At 35.7% G+C, this 11,035-nt stretch overlaps 1 non-coding gene across 1 annotated transcript; it reads right to left on the reverse strand.

The window, feature by feature from the left end:
* Positions 1 to 10,335: 10,335 nt before the first annotated feature.
* Positions 10,336 to 10,408, reverse strand: TRNAV-UAC (transfer RNA valine (anticodon UAC)). The gene has a single exon. It is a non-coding gene; the product is annotated as a tRNA-Val (tRNA).
* Between the last annotated feature and the right edge of the window lie 627 nt (positions 10,409 to 11,035).

Genomic DNA, 11,035 nt, shown 5'->3' on the forward strand with positions numbered 1-11,035 from the left:
ATCCTTGGATTCAGTCATGGCACCTTCCTGGTTAAATATCTTGGTAATCCCCTCTCATCTAAGAGACTTCGTGGTGAAGATTTTATGCCTTTAATTGAGAAAATTGAGCGGCGATTGGAAGGATGGCACCACAAAACTCTCTCATATGGCGGGCATTTAACTCTCATTCGATCAATTCTTTGTGGTATTGTGAGTTATTGGATTGGCATCCTTGCCTTCCCCAAGGCCATTATAAACCGCCTCGAATCCATATTCTGTAGATTTTTATGGAAGGGTACTTCTGGTGTGGGATCCTACCGAATTTCCTGGCAAGAGGTATGTAAGCCTATTAAAGAAGGCGGGTTGGGATTACATAGGCTTGAACTTTGGAACAGAACTGCCCTTCTTCGCCATACTTGGTGTCTGGCTTCTAAGCTCCAACAAATTGGTGTATGTATGTTCGCAAGAGGTGGTTTAGCTTTGACTCTATTTGGTCTATGCATATTCCCCGGGATTGTTCACATCCCCTCAAGGTTATTCTGAACCTTCGTTCTACTCTTACACTTTGCAGTTGTTTTCTGATTAAAGATGGGAATCAAGTTATGTTATGGCATGACCCATGGCTTCCAAACGGTCTGATTGCCAAGCCTAATGACCTTATTGTGGAAGCCATTGGTCGTGGACATCATGATGCAGTTTCTAAAATCATCTCTGCCGCCAATCAGTGGTTCAACCCTTGCAATGATCCTTTATTATGTGATAGATGGGAGGAGATCAAGACAACCAAAAACTGGCAGCGGCTTCAACAGGATTCCCTCATATGGTTACATACTTCCTCTGGTCATTTTTCTATGCAAAGTGCACATGAAGTTATTCGGCCTCATGCTCCAACTGTAAATTGGTGGTCTTTGGTGTGGCGGTCTATAGCACCAACTAGGTTCATGTTTGTTACTTGGATGGCTGCTCTTCATCGGCTCCCTGTGAGAAGTCAACTGTTTACTTGGGGTGTTGCTCCTGACCCAACATGTGTTCTCTGTCTTGCTGAAGACGAGACACATGACCATTTATTTTTTTGCTACATATATTCAAAGCAGATCTGGAATTCGATTCTTCGGTTATATGGTTTTAAGCCAAGTGATAGATCTAGCTGGGGCAAAGAGTTGACCTGGGCAACTTCTCATTTCAACAACCAGGATTTGATGGGTAAACTATTTCGATTTAGTTTTTGTTGCTTTCTCTATCATCTTTGGATAGAGAGGAATAATCGCATTTTTCAGGGGAAGTCGGAGACTCACACTGATGTTTTAAACCGTATTATTTATGATACGAGGTTGAGATTTCTAGGGACAGAAATTCCAGTCATAGATAATGAATGCAATCGGTCTCTGTTCCGTCGTTGGAAGATCAAGGTGCAATATAGGATTTCAAGACCACATGCTCTAACTTGGAATAAACCACCTGCGGAATGGGTTTCTCTCAATTGTGACGGCTCTGTCATGGGGAATCAAGGAGGATATGGGATTCTTGCGAGAAATGAGAAGGGTGAAGTTATCTTCGCTGCTGCTGGTAGATGTCTGGAAACAAATGTTCTTTGCATGGAGCTCACGGCCATTCATCAAGGACTAGTACTAGCTTTGGAACATTCTATCCAAAGAGTCCAGATTCGCTCTGATTCATCGAGTGCTATTGCGATGATTTTAGGTCGGTTTACCATACCATGGTATGCAACAGAGGATGTCTGTGACATCCAAGACTCATTGAGACGGTTATGCCAATATGGGCTTCATCATGTTGTCCGTGAGCTTAATGCTGGAGCAGATTTTTTGGCTGGGCTTTACCCATCTGTACATGAAATTTCTTTCTCTCTTCATTCTTTACCTGAAGCGTTATCTCGTATTATAAAAGATGACGCTGAAATGAAGACTTATTTTAGATTGTAACTTTTTCTTTTCTTTCTAATACATAGCTACCTTTTACAAAAATAAAAAATAAAAAAAAAAAAATGGCTTAGCAACCAATATAACAAATATGATGGAAGTCTATCTATCTTGACATGCTTTGTATGAACATGAAAAACTCGCTTAGCAGCAGCATAACTAGTCCCAATAATATTATACACCAGGCAAAACAAGTGAAAACAATCAAGAACATTGAATTTAGATTAGATTGTTGCATTATTGTATCAATATTAGATTATATTCAGATAGATTGGGTAGGATACTATCCTATTAATTTCAAACAAATTCATGTAACATGTATACTATTCTATTAATTTCATTACTCCTACTTGGAGGCAACAAATGTAAAATTTTTGGCCTCTGCATTTAAATCATTGCATTAACCACTGTTTGTTTAATCTAAAGTGAGGTGGAAAAAAAAGGGTGAAAAAAAAGTTAACTTCCAATGGGCCCATCATAGATCTTCGGATCCATTCAGCCCATCTAAGAAAGGTAAACGCGGTTAACTTCCAATGCACCGATGAAAAATGTGTTGGATGGCCAATGATGGGTTAGTCAAGCGATTAAAGACCAGATCACCCACGGGGAGGTCTTGGGTTCGCACCCACTCGACGGTGTATATTAGTAATTTAGTTCCCACCCCTTAGTAACAAGCTACCTTTCCCCCAAAAAAAAAAGTGTTGGATGGGCCCATAAATTTAGCAGGCTACAGGTACACTTTTCATTCCATTATGATTAATAATACCCATAACTCAAAGTTTATGGTCATTGATCAGCCTGACCTACCTTCAGTTAGTACTGAAGTAAGGTTATCCCTCATATTCCTTTTCTACTTCTTCTTTTGATGAGCTTGACCTTTGCATTTTCCTTCAGACTCTGCAGCTCAGGTCAATCAGATCATGGTTTAAAGTATCCCACAATAAGATACTAACCGATACATATCCATATTTGATACAACTGATAAAATACATATTAATATGTCTCTCTATTGGATTGCACTAAAGTACATTGGCCACTACGATACAATACACAATACGAGATGATACGTCTCTTAAAATCGCTTGACTAACACGATACTCAAAACCAAGGCTTTAAACCTTGATTAGGATAAGCCCTACCGTATCTTGAAGGAAAGTCAAGGTTGAAATTTCTTGAAAGTACAATCCAATTAATCAGACCTTGTTGGAGTCTTGATCAATGATAACCAATGGATATGATTAGTTTGTAACCTAAAAGCTCATTGTCTCTTTGAGGGATGGAAAAAATTGCAGAAAACCAAACAATTATACAATATTTGCCTTATGTAACACGTTGGGATTATATCGGCAAAGTCACAATCACGTTAGAGAGAAAGAGGCGTCAGGAGTAAGTTTGAGTGATCAATTCAATTACGTAAATGCAGAAATCAAACATGCTGAGATGCCTCATAACTAAGATCTAAATGTAACCAAGTCATTCATTTACTCTCCCCTCAACTCCCAACCACCAAAGCCCTTTATGAGATATCGAAGGGGCCAACCAAAGAATGTATAATCAAATCAAAAATTCAAACATTTGCTAAGATGCTATGGTACTTCAATTTGGATGGAAACCAAATCCATATAACCTCCTCCCCAATCGCATTGTGAAGTTGGCAGGAGTTGAGGGATGGGGAGAAAGCCAATAAATGAATGCCTCTTTATCATATAGAGCCAAAAATTTTTAATTAGAACACGAGTAATAGAATCTAGAAAAGGAATTTTTTTTTTTTTTTTTGCCATTTATTATCATAGACTTGACTGATCTTGATGTGATCTTGGTTTTATGCTTAGTTCTGTTTTCTCCATTCATTGCTTATGTCCTCTTCGTGTTGTTAGTGATAAGTTGACAGGTCTTTAGCATCGTGTGCGTTGACAGATATTAATATTCACTTAATGCTTATAGGTGGAAAGTTAGGCTTTGACTGGGGTAAATGGTCGAAGTTGAATCAAAATCCTTAAGAAGATGGTCAAAAATTATATACACTATATACAAGTGAAAAAAAGGCGAGGTTGGATCATATATTATCCGAATATATTCTTGAATCATGACGAAATCCATGAGTTCAATCGTTTTGTACAACACCATAAAGCCTACTTACTTAAAATTTGAGTTGAGTAAATAATAAATCCTTATTCTGAAAGAATATGAAAAATCTCCTATTTTTTTCTTTGATCGCTTTTTTTTTTCTTCACTAATAATCACTTCAATATAAAAAGGCCAAAGAAGATTTGAAAATATAAAGAGGAAACAACATAGAAACTAATAATCATATCCACACTCTCCCCACCAAAATCACAGATGCAGTATATAATTTCATAGTCTGAAGCAAAAATTCAACTGGAATACATCATGATAACGCTCAATATTTACAATGTGCAATAGAACTAGTTAGTTCCATGGAACAACCTTTTACCGAATTTTGGACGTTTCGGTGAAAGGCAAACCGGAAAGGTGGACCACTATTGATTTAATGCCAAACGGTTGAATTTTCGACTAAATTCGATTGTCCGGCAATTTCTCAAGAAATATCGCTGAAAATGGCGATATTTTAGCAATATAAGCAGGAAATTCGAATTTCCTACGAATTATCCCTTGATTTTTTGGGAATTTTTTCTCTCTTCTCCAAACCTCCTCTAGACCTTCTTTGTCCTACTTCTTGGCATTCTTGTCATATTTTCTTTCGATATTAGACATAAAATTGTAGGTCTTGCTTCATTCTTGATAGGTATAACATTGTTTACGATAATCAAACGGGATTTCACACAGATCTGGGTGTTTTGTAGAGTTTTTCATCTAAGAGGTATCTATTGTTCTAAAAATTGTTTTTTTTCAAAATGCATACCATGATGTTGTTTTGATGGGTATGAAATTAATATATATTGAACGAAGAAGGCCAAGCTACAAACTCACGGAGTCGGAATTTTTTCACTAAGTAATTTATTTATTTATTTTCGGACGTAAAAATTGTATTTTTCTATATTGTAAACGCTTACTTTTTGCATGATATATATATATATATGTTGTATCGTGATTGAAAAAATATACGTAGATCTCCATGGGCCAATCTACAAACTCATAGAGTTGGAATATTTTTGACCCAATAAATAATTATTTTATTTTAAAAATTATTAAAATATTAATATAAAATACAAATAATTATGGAAAAAAGAGAAGAAAAAAAAAAGGAACAAATAAGAGAAATGATTTTGAAAATTAGACAAAATTATGGAATAGCTATATAAGTATTTTCAAGTGGTGCTCATGTGGTTTCATTGTCAGTTTTGATATGACAACCTTTACTTTTGTTGAAAAAATTTTAAATATTCATTTTGTAGAAAATATTATTTTGGTATTGTTTAATTTCTTATGCAATAATTTTCGATGCAACAATTATCATGTCTGACAATGGGAGAGGGGTAGGTTCACAGGGAGGATAGCAGGGCCGGGGACAGGGACAACCACAAGGAGGTGCAACGAGGGGGAGGGTTGATCTTGTATGGCAGTATTGTGTTGCTATGATGGTAACAAGAGTAGAACAAAATGCAACTTCTGTGGTAAAGAGTTGAACTTAGGTGGCATTAGCAAGTTTAAAGCTCACATCACTGGCAGTTTGAAGGATGTGGCCATGTGCATTAAGGTGCATGCTAATATAGTGAAGGCAATTAGAGAGCTGGAGAAAGAAAATGGGAAGAAGACACAGGAGAAGAGGAGGGTGAATGTTGCATTGGACGAGGCGGTGCAAGCACCATCATCTTACGAGGGTTGATTCGATCGGGATTTTGATCCCTTTGATATTAGAGAGCCGGAGGAGAGGGATATCAGACTGGTGATGGCTGAGAGCAGGGAGATGCAATACCAGGAGAGCCAGGAGAGGGCCAGAGCGATTAGTGACAAGAAAAAGAAAAGTTGAATTAGTGACGTTTAATTAGTGGCGGTTTTTTTTTTTTTTAACCGCCACTAATTAGTAAAAACACACAAGTCCCGCCCGATTCCAATGGGAGGATGAGGGGCGAGTGAAAGGGAGTGAAAGAAATAGGAGTTTAGTGGCGATTCTTGGAAAACCATCGGTAAGTATCAAGACATTAGTGACATTTTCAGTATTAATGCTACTAATATCCAGATACTTGCAGCGGTTGTGATAGAACCGCTATGAATAACACTATTTTGGATTATTACTGTGAACCCGCCGTTTACCACCGACTTTTCCGTCACTCCTCCCGCCCAATCCCACACCTATTTTCACTTCCGATTTTCGGAAGACGAAGAGTTGAAAAACCTCGCCATCTGCGTCTTCTGTGTGTCTTCGTCTCGTCCTCTCAGCTCGCCTCTTCGTCTCTTTTGTGTCTCTTCATCCTCGGTTCTTTCTTTACTTGAGAAGCTGGTGAGTTGTTTGTTGTTGAAAAGCTAATTTCGATTAAATGATATATAAGAGATTTTAGACCTGCTTTGCTAGGAGGATATTCGGGTATTAAAGAGATTTCTTCGGCTTTCTCTTTGTTCAACATTGATTGGATTTCGTACAGATATCGAGAGGTAACTGAACAACATCGATTTGAGTTCTTCGGCTTTCTCTTTTGTTTCCAATATGGAGCAAGTTTTTAGTCTTCTAAGAAAAGCCAAAGATCTAGTTGTTTGGTTTGGTACATCGACTTGTTTTCAAGTTTGTTTGTATCCAATTTCTTCCATTTGCGATTGAAGAGAAGATATCCGTTCTCAAGATTGGTCGTTGTATATCTCGCATACAAAACTTGGTAATTCCTTGTTTTTCCTTTCGCATACAAAACTCGGTGAAGATATCCAGTTGTTTGGTTTGGTACATCGATTTGTTTGTTTTATTTTACTTAGTTCGATGTATGCAGTGTCAGAACAGATAATGGGTTTGCCATCTACTGGTTTAGTTTATTTGTTCATATCTGATTCTTAATGTTTACAGCGTATATTGTATTCTTACCCCTTGTGATGTGAAAAGTGTTCTGTCAAATATGATATATTCCAAATGCTGATGGTAGTTGTCTACTTCTTGTGATTTCTCTCAGTGTATTCACCCTGCTTTTCTTTTCAATTTTGTAGGTTGGCAATGTTCTCTCACAGTTCGTAGGGCCATTAGTTTTGAACCTCCTCTTACAGGTCAGTTATCTACTGCAATTTTCTTGTTTAATTTATTGTTTATTTTAAGCTAGTAGCTTTGAAGTAGGGGTGTTTACATAATCATTCAAGTAAACATTTGTCAAAGATTTCACAGGTGCTACATGGTTACCCCCCTAGTTGAGTTTGTGAATGTTGATCAAGTCCTTGATTTAAGTATTTAATTGCATGAAATTTTTATCATCCATCATAGAACCATGTCCTGTCTTTCAGGTCTTGATCTGTTCACATAACTTACTCTTGGCGTAAGCCCTAAAACATCTCTAGACTTTCCCTTCTCGTTTCTATCTAAGTGAACTAACAAGCAGTTAGTCCTGTTGCAAGCACTACTCTTTACTAGAAAATACTTATTCTGATTTTCTGTATCTTTTACTGCACATAAATGCTTCTTTAATCAGTACACTGGCCAAAAGAAAAATATAATGATAAAGATGTATCCCAGTGCACTAATGTTCTACTATTGCAGGGGCTGGGAGTAGCAAATGTACACAGCCTTACCCCTTGCTTTGCATGAGGGGCTGTTTGTAATTTTAATCCTTAAATTAATATGAATTCTATATTTTCATCACAGATATCAGGTCATGATTGCCTCCCAATTTGGTTCTGATTGTAACAACTAAATAAATCTCTTCATGATCAGTGGTAGTGATAATCATCACCGGGTCATAGCTGTAGGTAGCACTCTTAGATGTGATTTCACCAGATGTTTTTTCTGTTGTTTTCCTTGAAAAGAATATGAACTGTAGTAAATTTATGTCCAGAGACCATCTCTTTTGTTGGAAGGGATATTAATAAATGAGTAGAAGTAGATATTTTTATTTTTGGTGTCCCTTAGGTTCACTGTGCAGCTATTTTGATGGGTGATCTTTTGTTTTGCTGATTACATGAGCTCATATATAGATAAGAACAAGCATCTTAGTCTTGTCGTAGATCAGCTTTGAGAAATTATCACATATGTTATCCACATTACAGAGTCTTTGTTCCCTTTGATACCTCAAAAGTCATGTATGCCATGGAAATTGCTTGTCATTTGTTTAGACTTTAGAGGATTTCTAACGTGGTGGGATATTTCTTATAAAACTAAAGCTGTTGAATTTCTGAGGTAAGTAAAACCCTGGGTCATATATTCCTAATTTTGTTTTGGTTCGTAGCATGTGAATTATGAAAGGCTCGGGGGGACAACAAACTCCCGCAAACTAAAAAAAAAACCAAACAAAAAATTATTTTTTTTATTTTTTTGTGGGAAAGTTTATGGGATTTTTTGGAAAATGGGGGGGGGGGGGGTGGGGGGGGGGGGGTTTTTTTTTTTTTTTTTTTTGGGGGGTGGCGGGTGTTTTTTTTGGGGGGGGAAAAAAAAAAAACACCCCCCCTTCTTTATTATTTTTTTTAAAAAAAGGGGGGGGGGGGGGGGGGTTGTTACATCTAGGAATGGTAGAAACACAAATAATGATGGAGATAACAATCCTTTACGTAGATATGCAGAACTTGCTCAGAAAACATTTGGATCAGACCATCATATGAAGTTTGATACTATAAAGAAGAATTGGAGAAGGTGACTTGAACAGTCTTTCTAGACATTGGAATCAAATGTAATTGAAAATCTACCAGAATTCATGATTGGAGAAATAGTATTTTACAGAATGAACACAATTACCTGTAGAGTAAATTATGTAGGCCTTCCTTGACCTTTCTGACAATTACATAAACTTCCTTGCATTTCTGATGTTTTATTTAAACCTCCTCTTACTTTACAAACTTCATGTACAAATACACCAATTGCATGCCAGTTTATAATTCACATCATGTCGACACATTTGAGAGGTTGCTGCAGCAACGGATTTGGGACATAACTAAGCTTCATCTTGATTCCATGATTCTGAATCCTCATGCTTTGAATCCATCTACAATTACAATCAAAACAAATATTACTGGAACAAAACGATAGATCAATTAGCTGACATGTAAAGCACAGGGAAATGGATTGTGTCTAATAGGATATACTGCACATTAGGAAGAGTTCCAACCAAAGCACCAGAGCATGTCTTGAACATTTTCTAGACATGTTAGAACACTTGCATAAAAACAAATGAGGGAAAAGAACAAGTAAGAAACCAACACTCAGCCATATCTCAAAATTTGTGCTAAGTTAGCCTAGTGCTGCCTCACTTCCTCTCCTCTCCCCCCGCCCACAAGGTTAGACACAGTGGTTAGATACAATGGTTAGATTCTGATTTTTTTTTTTTAATTATCTTTTTGACGGATTGGCTAAACAGTGTCTTGTTAGTCCAGTATCAGGTTATAACTGGTTCAGTTTAGTATATATATATATATACTATATATATATATATATATATATATATATATATATATATATATATATATATATATATATATATATATATAAATATATATATATTGACGAGGAGGATGGCTACATTTCACTTCCCAAAACACCCATACCTTCTAAAACTACTAAACCTTTAAGTCATCAAAAAAGAATATCTAAAAATGTAATTTGCCAAATAACTAAACGACATTTAAATTTCCAAACAGTTAACTAAATCATGTGCTGACAAAACCCCAAATTGTGATTTATCATAAATTAATTAAAAAAAATCAATTATCATGATTAGAAATAATAATATTTCATACTATATATACTATTATAAAAGCACGAACTGAGGGAGGATAGCTACATTTCACTTCCCAAAACACCCCTACCTTCTAATCGTGTGCTGACAAAACCCCAAATCGTGATTTATCATAAATTAATTTTAAAAAAATCAATGATCATGATTAGAAATAATAATATTAATGACAAGAATTTAAACATATTTAAACATCCAACTAATAACACTTTCAAATTAAAATTGCTATTAATAGGAATAAAAACTTTATGAGAAAGTTTAGGGATAATTGAAATTCTAAACGAGATTTAAATTTCCATTGATAGTTGAAATTCTATAATCGTAAATTAACATATGTCTAGGGTTACACTACTCCACTAAAAGTAGTTAAAACACTCCACTTTTTTTTTTTTTGATTAAAAAGCACTCCACTAAAAGCAATATACATTTCACTTCCCAAAACACCCATACCTTCTAAAACTACTAAACATTTAAGTCATCAAAAAATAATATCCAAAAATGTAATTTGCCAAATAACAAACCTAACATATAGATATATTGTATTTGAGGTTCATCTGTGCCAGCTTGTGCTTGACAAAAATTATTGTTGCTGCCCAGGATCGAACTGGGGACCTTCAGTGTGTAAGACTGACGTGATAACCACTACACCACAGCAACTGACTTTAAAAATTTGAGTGAGAAAGAATTATCTCTCAATTGAGTTTTCTTTCAAACGAAATTCTAACTATCTTTATGGTTTTATATGTGAGGAGATTCAGCAAAGATGGTTCTTTTATTTGTAACCTTACTATGTATCATTTCTTATAATTCTAATATATTATTTATTTATTTATTTATTATTATTATTATTATTATTTTTTTTTTGAACAATCATGTCCATTTGACCTTCAGACAAGCTCTAGAAAAACCCAAATTGAATACAACTAATAACTTAATCGACTCCCCCTCCCCTAGTCGTATCTGCTTTGGTTGGATTTGACACCTTGACTTTAAGCAGGCCTGGCTAGGGTGGGCTCTCACGGAGGGGTAATTAGAAAAATAAGAAAAGAAAGAAAGGTGAAGAAGGGCAGGGGAAAGATATCTTCACAACCAAACTTAGCTTGTCTATATTCAATCTGAAACTGTATCCTATAAAAGCTACATAAAAAAATAGAACACAAATTCTAGTTGAATCAAAACAAAGTTCAAATCAAGTTGAGCATGAGATTGTAGCAGGATCATAATCAAGTTCCTCTATTTATATTTTAAAAGTTTTCCCTGTTTTGCAATTAGGGAGTCATATAT

This window comes from Hakea prostrata, chromosome 4 (genome assembly GCF_041222555.1).
Source record: "Hakea prostrata isolate BN-2017 chromosome 4, UWA_Hpros_2, whole genome shotgun sequence".
In the NCBI taxonomy this organism is placed as follows: domain Eukaryota; kingdom Viridiplantae; phylum Streptophyta; class Magnoliopsida; order Proteales; family Proteaceae; genus Hakea; species Hakea prostrata.